Source organism: Pongo abelii, chromosome 11 (genome assembly GCF_028885655.2).
Source record: "Pongo abelii isolate AG06213 chromosome 11, NHGRI_mPonAbe1-v2.0_pri, whole genome shotgun sequence".
NCBI classification, from domain to species: domain Eukaryota; kingdom Metazoa; phylum Chordata; class Mammalia; order Primates; family Hominidae; genus Pongo; species Pongo abelii.
The window spans coordinates 95,005,376-95,017,962 of record NC_071996.2 but is presented as its reverse complement, the minus strand read 5'-3'; the positions used below and the strand labels follow the sequence as shown (position 1 = coordinate 95,017,962).

Genomic DNA, 12,587 nt, shown 5'->3' with positions numbered 1-12,587 from the left:
AGTGAGACCCCACCTCAAAAAAATAAATAAATAAATAAAGAAAAGAGCAGTGTCAGTAGGAGTTGGGATGGTTAGGTTTGAAAGGTTTAAAATATAATTTTAAAATAACAACTAAGTATTATTGTTGTAGTGCTTACTTTGTGCACTACACTCTTCTAAGGACTTTGCATTCCTTAACTCATTGAACCTTCAAAAGAGCAGTACAAATTATGTACTATTAGTATTCCAGTTTTAAAGATGATGAACTTGAGGTACAAAGGTGTTAAATAACTTGTCTAAGTTTACTTAGCTCTTAAAGGTCAAAGCCAAAATTTGAACCCAGAGGTCATGCTCTTACCTGTTCTGTCAACATTCTTTCCAAATGTGTTCCAGAAAACCTGGGGCATAGTGAAGAACTTGTAAGACTCAAAGGACTTTTACATGTGTAAATAAGGGAAAGAAGTTTCTTGAAGAAACAGAAAGAAATGTATTAATGAACATATATGAAGTCATGTGCACCATCTTATTTAATCTTTCACAACAGAATGGTAAGTTAGTCGTGACTTTCCTCCATCTGTACAAAGAAGGAAAGCAAGGTTCAGAGAGGTGGGTAACATGCCGAATATACGTTGTTAGGTTGAGGTGCATCTTGAGTTCAATCTCAAACTTAATTCCAAGGTCCATGTCCTTTTCACTGCATAAAGCTATAGGATAGAAGTCAAGGCAGAATTAAGACAGAAAAACTGTCCTTTCAAAAGAGAGAACAGTTTATGGTTGAGAACGTGTATAGTACTTAAAGAGTTAGAAAAGTGCATGTAGCCAAATGATGGAAGATTTTGTTGTTATGTATGATAGAGTAAGCAATATCAAATGCTGTAACAGATAAGTGCCAAATTCTCAAAGGTCTCTCTCTCTCTCTCTCTTTCTTTCTATGTCTCTCTCTCTCTTTCTCTCTCTCTCTCTCTCTCTCTCTCACACACACACACACACACACACACACACGTTACTCTCATCATAGGTCAGAGAAGATGGTGCCAATCAGGCAGCCTAACACAAGGTCCTGCAGGGGCCAAGGGTCTTTCCATATCATGGACCTGCCTTTCCTTAAATCATCGAGGTTCTATTCATTAATTTAATAGAAAGAAAAAAAACTTAAGTGAGAGGTTTTTTTTTCTGTTTTCTGTTTTTCTTTCTTTTTTATTTATTTATTTATTTATTTATTTGGCTAGTCGTAGAAATGCATGCTACACTTCTAGCAATATCCCACTGGCCAGAACATTTGCTATATAATAAAAGTGGCATTAAAGAGAAAGAACCCAGTAATGAGGCTTGGTAATGGTCCCCAAAAGAGAGATTAGAGTCAGGAAAGCTTTACAGTATGAGGAAATATTTATTTAGTACATATGATAGGTCATGCTCTGTCTGAGCCCTGGGAATACAGCATATAACACAGATAAGGTCCTTGCCTTTAAACAGCTTACATCCTGAGAAGGGGAGAGATGGAATAGACAATAAAGAAATGAACAAACAAGCAAGCAGACAACATCCTTTCAGATAACAAGTGTTTTAAAAAGAAAACAGAGTTCTGAAAAACAGGATCCTGGGAGAAAGGGATGCTACTTAAGATTGGATATTTAAGGAGTACCTCTCTGAGGATTGCCATTTTAGACAAATAGCAAGAGCCAGCTATGCAAAGATCTGTTGAAACAGTATTCTGAGCAAAGAAAACCCCTGGTCCAAAGGCACAAGACTGGGGATTAGCCTGGTGTGCTGAAGGAACTGACAGAGGTCAGTGTGTCAAGAGCCCCTAAAATAAGAAAGAAGGTCAAAGTTGAAAAGGGGTTTGATCATGAAGGTGCTAGTAGGCCTTCATGAGGAGGCTCAATTTTATTCTAAGTATACTGAGAATCCTCCAGATGTTTTATTCTGGAGATGTTTATTCCAGATATTTATTCAGGAGTTATATGATTCAATCATCACTCTCACTTCCTCCTGAAGCCTTACAAGACCATTCCAGAATATCATCATCGTCCCCTTCTCTTTCCATATCATGGGCCTGCCTTTCCTTAAATCACTGAGGTTCTATTCATCAGTTAAATAGAAACAAAAAGAAAAACATATCTTACATGAGAGTTTTATTGGCTAGTCTTTGAAGTGCATTCTGCTCTTCCAGCAGAATATCCAGTTGGCCAGATATCCCATAGCAATTTCCCTTGCTTCAATCACATTGGTACTTAGTTACCTAGAAGTATGGATATGTGATCTCCTTAACTGGAATGTAACCTCTTGAAGAGCAGACTTATATTTAATTTGTGGCTTCCTCAGTAACAAACACAGTTCCAAGAAAACACTTAGGTCTTTAGTAAGTACATGAATAAATGAATGATGAATAAATAAATAAGGAACGAAAAATAGTTGAAGGAATAGAGAGCAGTATCCTCTTGTATTTGGAGTCTACAACGTGCTTTCACTTTTACTGTGTCATTTGATCCACATGAGCACATCGAGTTCATGGGGGAGAGTTTGGTAACTGCACAATTATGAGAAGCAAGAGATTAGAAATCAAACAGAAATGAAGATGTTAAGGCTGAGCACTGAGAAGAATAATGGAACTACTTTGGAAATAGAGGATCAGGAGGTAAAGTCAATTTGGAGTAGGGGAGGGAGGTGGTGAGAGAAAGTTATGTTCTGATTCAGCTGATAAAAGGCAGAACCAAGTAGAATGCCCAGTAGGCAAGTAATTAAAGGTTAAGTTCTGTGATGCAGACAGAAAGAGCTGCAGGAGTTCAGATAAATCTAATAAAGAAAATGGATTTGGGACTGAGGAATGAGAATAGACACTGAAGTAGCAAAAAGTTAGACTGCTGGGTATAATGACAGAAACTATTTACTGAAAATAACGGGATATTGGGAAAAAGGACAAACTAAGTAATGGGAAATAGAAAGATAGCAGGATATATTAATTGAGATAAGACATCAGAAGTAAACCATAGAAGAAAAAACTGAGGAGCTGCCGTCTTCCATTTGTTTAATTAAAAAATGAAATTACTGCCTTACTCACAGTGCTACTCACTGAATATTTCCAATTTCCTACCTCCAAAGCAGTGGACATAGGACTGTGTTATGGGATGCTGCTTCCTGGCTACTTTGCAGTTCAGGACACTGATGTGTCTGGTTCTAGACTGTGACCTGTGGCTGAATGTTTGATTGCCAATACAAAACTCTGCAAACTTTCCTCTTTCTGACATCATAATTAGTAGTGTTCAAGTAGGTGACTGCTTTGTCATCCAGGGTCCCTGGGTGATATAGAGCATAAACAAAACAAACAAAAAAAAGATCTTTGTCATTTTAAGCCACTGAGATATCGAGGGTGTTTGTTACTGCAACATAACATTATACCCTGACTGATGCTCTCAACATCAGTGCCCAGTAAGAAAGGATGAATGTGGAGTGAAATTGAATCCTGTGACAGGAAACAGTGGGGAAACTAATGATCATTAAAAAAGGAAGAGACATCAAGTTGGCAAATGATACTGACCAATCTTCTAACACACTTATCCCTGAAGGCCTTGCGGGAGGATAGAACTAGAAACTTCACAGCAGGTGTGTTTACCTACCCATCCATGCCCCCTCCAGTGAAAAGCAGGATAGGGCAACTCCTTCAGGATGATGGAAAACCCCTCAGACTGGCTGGCTGTGTCACTGTCCTTGACTTCTCCTCACAACTAGCATGACAGGTTGATGTGGCTGAGCATCAGAAAATCAGGAGAACAGTTAGTGGTGCTTCCAGGTCTCCAGAGCCACAACGCCTATGACAAAGGAGAAAATGAGCCAGAGACAATCATAACCAAAATTATAAAGTAGGACAACAGTTTATAAACAGGAGAGAGCAAAATGCTTGATTGGGTTCTGACAAGAAGAATATATTTAGAAAGATAAAACCAAGCTTACAAGAACAAAGCAGAAATTGATAGGACCTACCAATGTAGAGATTAGTAAAAGGAAAAGAAGACAAAAAAGGTAAATCCATTTTTGTTCCTACAATGTGCAACATATTCGTGATTTTTTTCCCCATGGAGGACTGATGGGAGAGTGGAAGGGAAGGGAATGAATATATTTTTCAGCTCAATCTTTGACTACTTGTCATAACCTAACTTTAAATTTTAGGAATTATACTTAACACTATATTTGAGATTGTTATTTTAACTGGAATTCTAAGGTTTGTGAACTGTAAATGAAAAACATACTCATTAAATTTTATTTTTTCTTGATACTCAAAATCATGTTTATAAAAAAAGGATTTTTTTTTTTTTTTTTTTTGAGACGGAGTCTCGCTCTGTCACCCAGGCTGGAGTGCAGTGTCACGATCTCAGCTCACTGCAAGCTCCACCTCCCGGGTTCACGCCATTCTCCTGCCTCAGCCTCCTGAGTAGCTGGGACTACAGGCGCCTGCCACCACACCCAGATGATTTTTTGTATTTTTAGTAGAGACAGGGTTTCACCGTGTTAGCCAGGATGGTCTCAATCTCCTGACCTCGTGATCCGCCCGCCTCGGCCTCCCAGAGTGCTGGGATTACGGGCGTGAGCCACCACGCCTGGCCAAAAAAAGGATTTTTTAAAGGAGAAAGAGGTGCAAACCTCTTTAGTTAGTAAAAACTAACTAGAGAATTCTCACTAACAAAAGGCCCTGTTACCAGGATAGATGGTCAATTTGTGACTGAGTTGTAGCCAAATCATAGGTGTGGGATAATCACACTATATCAAAATTTAAATGTAAAAATCTGCCTATCTTTATTCATTGACCATGAACCAAGAGCTCCAGTCCTGCTGGTCATATTTAATAGGGAAAAAATATGTTTGGATGGATTGATGGATGGAGGGCCGAACAGATGGATGTATGGAGAGATTTATCTAATGAGGCAGCTTGGTATTTTGAGAGAGCACAGGTTTTGTGTAAAAAAAAAAAAAATCCAAACTGGTTTTTTTGTGCTAAAAGCAGTCTAATTAAGAGCTGAGCTGCTAAAATCAGTTTGCTTGGCTTAAATTTTGGTGTGTCCACTTACTGCTGTGTGGCCTTATGCAAATTTCTTAACCTTCCTGAGTTACCAGGACCTTCCTGAGTCACCATTCATATAAAGAGAATTTGAACATCTATTATATGAAGTTATTAGGAATATACATAATAACTATCATTAATCTCAGTTTTCTTTGAATTGCTTAAAGAAGTTTATCTCAAAAGTATCTTTGCCTATGTCTTAAACATTTATTATTTATACTGATTTGGAGGAACGTATTTGTTCTGTCATTATTGATTACCTGTATGATAGTATCTTAGCTCATCACAGAAATTCTTTATCTGACTCCAAAGCAGACATTTAAATAGGCCATGCATGTTAGCACTTATTCTACTGGGGGCATGAGGTGAGTGGGTATTAACACAATCAAACCAATTGTTTGGGTTTGTAAAAACAAAATTAGTGCTTTAATCTATTTTTATATTTTGAATACTAGTGTAATAAAGAGCTTAAACCAAGAAAAACCATACCATCCTGAATCTTAGGAAAGTTACTTTGTTGTTGTTAGAGAAAAAAAGAACAGGTTTATTTATAATATAAAATAAACAACAATTGTTCACAAAGACGACTTTGTTTGCTACTCAAAAGGACCCTGTGAGTGTTCCTATCCTGATTTTGCTAATGAGGAAACAGGGAGAAACTGTTAGGAGGTACATTCCTTACACCATGTCCTATGGCTGATAAGTGAAGGGGGCCAAGATCTGAACATAGGCATTCTGGCTCCAGAGCCCAGGCTTCTCACTACCTCACTAAATTGCCTCTCAAATAATCATACTGTGTTAAATGGGCTGGATGGGACCTTGGAGACCATATAATCCTGTCTCTTTGTATTACCGCTTGTAAATGTAAAGCAGAGAGAAGTTAAACGATCTGCCCAAGGTTATACACTTCTGTCTCTTTCCCAACATAATAACATACTCTCGTTGAAACTCATTTCTAGGATTTATACAAACTAATGGCAAAGTCATGACATTTTTTAATTGAATGCCCAATAAAAGAATCATTTTCATCTTGTTTTTCCATCTCATGTCCATGCGTAAAATGTTAAAAACGTGTTGCAAAGCCAAAAGGGTCCTTATGTTCATTAATAGCCTGCTTTTTTATAGAAGGAGGAAAACCATCCCTAGGCTGAGTCTGTTTTAAATGAAATAAGTGTGTAGTCATTTTCTTGGTGAAGAGAATCTCTGAGGCATTAAGGGAAAAGATGGCACATCTGACCTTCTAAGTCCTGTAACTTCAACTTAGACAATATATGACTTCAAGAAAAGTATCATCTTTCCTATACTTGCTAGTCTTATATATCTTATGAGATCCTTCAGATCACTTCACTTTGGTTTCAGGTAGAAAACCAATGGGGCTAAAAGTGCTTTGTGTTTCCAACAGACCAATTAATTTTATTTTTAACTGTTAAAGTATTTGTTGCTGTTCAATCAATCTTTTACTCTTGCTTTATTCAGACATTAGAGAGGATATTTATAAGTAAGTATATTATCTGAATGAGCTTCTGATTTCAAAGTCAGGAATTATTTTCCTTGAATGTTTAAGTGGTCATCTCTATCTTTTACAAAGCCAGAAAGCAAGAAAGGCTGTGGGTCATCTTCCTTGAAAAACTACATACCACAGCTGAACACAATTTAAAATTGCAGCCATTAGATTAAAATCTCTCTCAAGGGTTCTACACAAGAGCTCATTCTGGTGTTTTATATAAAGGCCCAGCTCCCTGACTTTTTGACCTTAGTTGAGTTACCTAATCTCTCTGAACCGCAGCCTCTCTACCTGTAAAGTGGGAGAGACAACAGTACTTACCCACAGGATTTTTATTAGAGTTAAATCCTAAAATGTATATAAAATTTTTAAGACATGACTTGATGCTTAATAAATCTCAGATGTTATCTGGTGAATTCAGCATTCAATTACAATGCATTTATCTAGTTCGGAGGCTTCCATTTTTATCTTTAGGCATATTATGGACAAATATTTTTGCCGCTCTGATTCTCACGCTCCAAGTATTCATTCATTTATATAACACATATTCACTGACTGTCTGCTAAGTGTCAGGCATCGTCCCAGGCACTGGAGCTACAAAGTGAGCAAAACAGATAAAAAGTTCCATTATTGAGCTTACCTTCTATTAGGAAAACATGATAAATAAGTAAGCATACACGTAGTTTAATATAAATAAATGCTCAGGTAAAAAAATAGTGTAGAAGTGACACAGGACTTATTAGGATATATTGGACAAGAGTGTCAAGGAAGTGGGTCATGAATATTGCAATTTCAGATAGGATGACCAAGGAAGGCTTCCCTAAGGAGGCAATATTTTAGTAAAAATGTGAAGGAAATGAGGAAACAAACCCTATGACTATCAGATCATTTCTGTCCCAGATCACAGCAAACATTTATGTAAGCACCAACCACATGCACTCTATTTTAGGTATCTCTTTCTTGGCTCTGTATGTCCCAATTTAACCCATCATCTCCCCACCCCGCCCAACCTGCGGTATTTCTGTTCTATTCTTCTAATCATGCAGGCGAACAATTAACCACGCCATTGCTGATGCTTGCCTTCCATTCCCCTGCCCGTGCATGTCAATGTCCATCTACTCAGCTGCTAAGTCCTAAAAATTTATCTCCACAGTTCTTTCACATTTACTGTATTCTTTTTGTTTCTGTTGACACCAGTGTAGTTCAGACCCATAGTACCTTTAACTTGACTATCTTAATAATCACCTTGCTGATGCCTCAAAGGCCAGCCCACAGTGATCAGTTCACTCTTTGTAGACATCCACGGGCTTGTCAGTTCACAATTTCAGAATCTTCAGCAATTCCCTGAATCAAAATAACTCGACAATAAAAGAGGTTGGGCAACTCTGTGGCTTGTCAACAACATGCGGGCTCTGGGTCAGCTCACAGATTCCTTTGGCCTTCTCATCATTGAAACAGGAAGGCTACAGCAAGCACAAGCAGCACAGTAACCAAAGGCAGAAAGGAGTAAGCCTCTGTACCAATGAAAGCTTACACTTTGCTATCACCACCCAACCACAGCTGATTTCTTTTCATCACCATGGTTGTGTCACATATGTGTGCTTATAGCAATCATGGGAAAGGGAACACCAGTCAACATGCTTTCCCTCAACTCATGACCTTCTAATATCTGAACAGATTCAAGGATTCTTTAGCAAGGAAGAAAGGGAGCAGAAATGGCTTTTGGATGGGAAGCAAATAATGTCTGCCAAATCCTCTACTGAATAAACTATTGAGTATGATATGCAAGCCTTCTGAGAATAACCTTATTTTTCCTTCTTCAACATCGTTTAGTCAATATGTGCTCTGGACTCTTTCATCTCCATGCCCTAGATCGGTTTATCTCAATGTGTGGTCCAGGGACTAAGATATTATTTGCCTTTTTTATTCTCATTCTTACACAAATTCACAGTGGAGTTTTCCAGAGGCTACTTGATATGTGTTCTTCAACAGATTCAATGAAGAAGCAGGTATAGAATCCAGCTTTGTTGTATTAAGCCAAGGATTAAAGGGGTTTTCAAAAATGTACACACTGCCATTCTTCTCACTGAATTTATTTTTAGAAAGCATATTCAGTTTTTAAAAAATGTTATCTATATCAACATGCAATGAGTATGTTATTGTTTCTAAATCCATCGATAAATACTAATTTTAAATGCTTCAATTGCATTTTCTAATATGATAAATACCAATATGTATAGAATGCATAAATAAAAGCTCTTCGGGGTCTTCCAATAATTTTTAAGATTATGATGGGGTTCTGTGAGAAAGTGGTTTGGGAAATGTTGTCCTGGCCTAGATTACATAGCAGTTTCTACCTCTGATGCCACTTCCTCCATCACGAAATGCTCATCCTAAAAGATTTAGGTCAGAGGACTCTTCCTCAGTCCTTGGGAGGAAGCTCTCATTCCACTGAATCTCAATGTATTCCTTTTCTATTGCTGCATTACAAATCATCCTACAGTTTAACAGCTTAAAACAACAATGTTTATACCTCAGAGTTTATGTGGGTTGGGAATCTGGGTGTGGCTTACTGTATGCTTCTGACTTAGGGTTCCTCCTACAACTGCAATCAAGATGTCAGCCAGGGCTGCAGTTCTCTCAAGGCTCAGCAGGGGGAAGATCCACTTGCAAGCTCACTCATGCGTCTGCTGGCAATACTCAGGCTCTTGGTAGTTGTTGGCCAAGGTGTCTTGACAAAATGGCTTAAATTCCCTCCCTTCCCCCAACCCCTAAGAAAGAGATGGTAGGTAGAGAATGAAGGTGGGGGGAGGGGGAGAAGAGGTGGACGCCAGAGTATTATTTTTATAATCTAGTCTTGGAAGCAACATAGCATCACTGTGGCCTGTTATTTGTGGGGCCCAATGCAAAAGAAATACATGAAGTCCCTAGTTCAAAAAGCAGGAAGAAGTTCCCTTAAAGGGTTTTTTCTTTCTTCTGTTGGTGTCTTTTTCTTGACTTCGTATGGTGATTTTTACTTGCTTTGTCATTCTGAGTAGAGAAAGGTTAAAATTTTAAATAATTAGCATAATTTTACCATTCTTTTTCTATTGTACTTTGCCAGGTTTAGATGCAAATATAAGAGCATCCAATTTTTATATAGAATCACCAAAATTACACAATTTGTATCTCATAGCTTATACATTCATGTGTATTTCATTCTTATAAGAATAGTGGAAACTTACACAAAACAAATTTAACTGTTTTTATTGCACATCATGATGCTCACACATTCTACCAACTCTGCCTACCTTTGCTTGCTGATAAGAAATCACTGAAAGGAAAAGAAAATAGTCTGCCCTGTCTTTTTCCACCAGTGTCATAATTTTCAGTATAAATGGTTGGCTAATCCAGGGAAGTCACACACACACACACAACAGTATGATAGCGTTCCTTGGTCATTCGTATTTCTCAGGACATTATTGCCATTTTCTCTGTGATAAACAAGCTCTGGTTTGAAAAGAAGAGGCATCTTGTTGGGGCAATCTGCATCCTCCTTACTTACTCATAGAAGTAATGCACTTGTATTAGTCTGTTTTCACACTGCTGATAAAGACATACCCAAGACTGGGCAATTTACAAAAGAAAGAGGTTTAATGGACTCACAGTCCCACGTGGCTGGAGAAGCCTCACAATCATGGCAGAAGGCAAGGAGGAGCAAGTCACATCTTACATGCATGGTAGCAGGCAAAAAGAGAGCTTGTGCAGGGAAACTTCCATTTTTAAAACCATCAGATCTCATGAGACTCATTCACTATCACAAGAACAGTGCAAGAAAGACCCACCCCCATAATTCAATCACCTCCCACTAGGTTCCTCCCACATGGGAATTATGGGAGTTACAATTCAAGAATGAGATTTGGGTGGGGACACAGCCAAACCATAACAGCACTTACCTTGTACTTGCTTTGAGTCTCACTGAGTTCCCATGACTCATGGGGTCACCAGAATCTTGCACTCATGAGGCACTGAGAACCATCTGTGTGAACAAGGTGGCAAGGGAAGGAGGCAGACACACATATTGAACACAGCTCACAGAGCTCGTGCTCTGATCCATTGTCTCACTTGACTTCATTTATAAAATTCAAAGCTAAAATGATTAAGAATATCAAGTTGATGACAACAGAACATTCAAACAAGTTCAGGACTCTGTGTGCCCTGGGTGCATTGGCCACATACCTGTAAAGCCAGCCCTGCCCATCACTTCTCCTGTTTTACAAGAATAGTTACTAGTTCCAGCCCACACTCAAGGGTAGGGCATTACACAAGGGTATGAATACCAGGAGGCAAGACCCTTGAGGACCATTTTAGATGTTGCTGCCACATGCAACATCATCTTTCTGTTTTGACTTGTTCTTTTCTTTCGTGTACTCTCTATATAGTTACTCATGTACATACTATTTTGTATACTGTTCTATATGATAATCTCCTTAAGGATAGCGCTCCTCTCTGATATTTATCCTGACATGCCTTTATCATATGTAATATGCAACACAAAGCAAGGACTGAATACATGCTTTTGGAATGAATGAATAAGTGAATTAATGATGCAGTAGAACTTTGATTTAAATTCTGGTAATCAGTTTTTGTGAAAAATTACCATAATGAGTAGTTGGCCTTCATATTTTCCTCAAATTGCAAGATAAGACTGTCGTTATTATTTCAGATCCTTATTTTTGAAACAAGCCACATATACTAATTTCTCTTTATTCCCCCTTGTCATGAACTGTCCTCCCTCTAAACATGGATTTTTTCTGACCTCTTCAAAAATCTTATTTAGGTTATTGTTAGGGGTGAATTATTGTACTTGAAAAGAAAATTAATGATACAAGGGACAGCTGGAGAATATCTGGAGAAACTGTTCCATTGGCATTTATATTTTTATTTTGGACTGCATCAAAATGGCAGAGGAGCTACGCCCTTTTAATGGCTTGCACATGTGGTCAGGCATTGTGTGAGCAAATAATGCTTCCCAGTGCTTGTATTCAATTTTCAGAAAAAGAAAATAAAAATGAACAGAAGTCTTTGTAGATCTAAGCATTTTCTTCAGTTTTCTTCTTCGGTCTATTCCACAATGCTTAAGCTTTCACTTCTAGATCTGTTTCAAGGGTCTTTTATAATGACAGAAGCTAAGTCTTTGTTTGCAAGTAGCAGAATACAGAATGCATCAGTGTGCCATTTAAGAAAAACTATTTTGTCAGTCTTGTTTATGCACGCAAGATAATACAGTGTTTAAAAAAAAAGGCTGGACTCAACCTCTGCCTGTTTATTCAATATAAACAGAAGCATCCCTTTTGACATTGTAAGGACAGGATGTGTGCTAATTTCACCAAGTAAAAGCCACTGCACTTGGCCATATAAATCCTTGTCTAAAGCAACCTTGCTGCTTCATAATATTGTGAAAGTGCACATAAAGGATGATAATGATGATGCACATCAAATATTAATGTGCATTGACACATAGTCATCTATTACAGCAGGAAAGTACCCACAGTGAGCTGCTATAGGGTTATGCCTTCCTTCACCTTTGTCTTTACACTTGAGCTTTCCCTCTGCTTCCTATACCCAAGTAAAACAAAGCACTCTGTACCCTAAGGAGCAACTCCAGGAAGGTCTGGCAGCAAAGTGACTGGTGTCCTCATGGTGGCCTGTTTAGTTAAAATAAAACGCCTATTGGGCTAATGTGTGATCAAGAGAGGAATAACATTTATTGTTTCGGGTTTATGATACTGTGAACTGAGCAAAAGTGAAAGCCACTTGGGGGCTTAGGGTGGGGAGGGGCGCACAGGGGCAGAAGTTCACAAGCAATGAATTGAATTTTTTTTCTTTACCAGTTTATTCCCAGCATTTTAGCAATAAATGCATTGTCTTTTTATCATGTTTTATGTAAGAATGTATGAATAACCAAGCAACAAGTCAACTCTGCAGTTTAGAAATAAATGTGCTGGTTAAATAGTTCAGTCAGGGATGTATTTTTCTCTTTGTACTAAGCGGCAAAAGCAGCTGTGC

At 38.1% G+C, this 12,587-nt stretch overlaps 1 protein-coding gene and 1 long non-coding RNA gene across 7 annotated transcripts in view; one reads left to right on the top strand and one right to left on the bottom strand.

Annotated features, from left to right (window-relative positions):
• The window catches only part of LOC129058074 (uncharacterized), a 41,575-nt gene extending 37,475 nt beyond the window's left edge, over nucleotides 1-4,100 (bottom strand). For 4 of the 6 annotated variants that reach the window (XR_010136066.1, XR_008522914.2, XR_008522912.2 and 1 more), the window contains exons 1-2: nucleotides 3,074-4,100; nucleotides 338-377 (exon numbers count right to left, since the gene is read on the bottom strand). This is a non-coding gene — a long non-coding RNA (uncharacterized LOC129058074). The remainder of the gene's footprint in view (nucleotides 1-337; nucleotides 378-3,073) is intronic. The other 2 variants (XR_008522911.2, XR_008522910.2) reach the window with 1 other exon arrangement.
• TMEFF2 (transmembrane protein with EGF like and two follistatin like domains 2) overlaps nucleotides 1-12,587 on the top strand; it is a 251,835-nt gene that overhangs the window by 158,075 nt on the left and 81,173 nt on the right. The gene's annotated exons all lie outside the window — the stretch shown is intronic.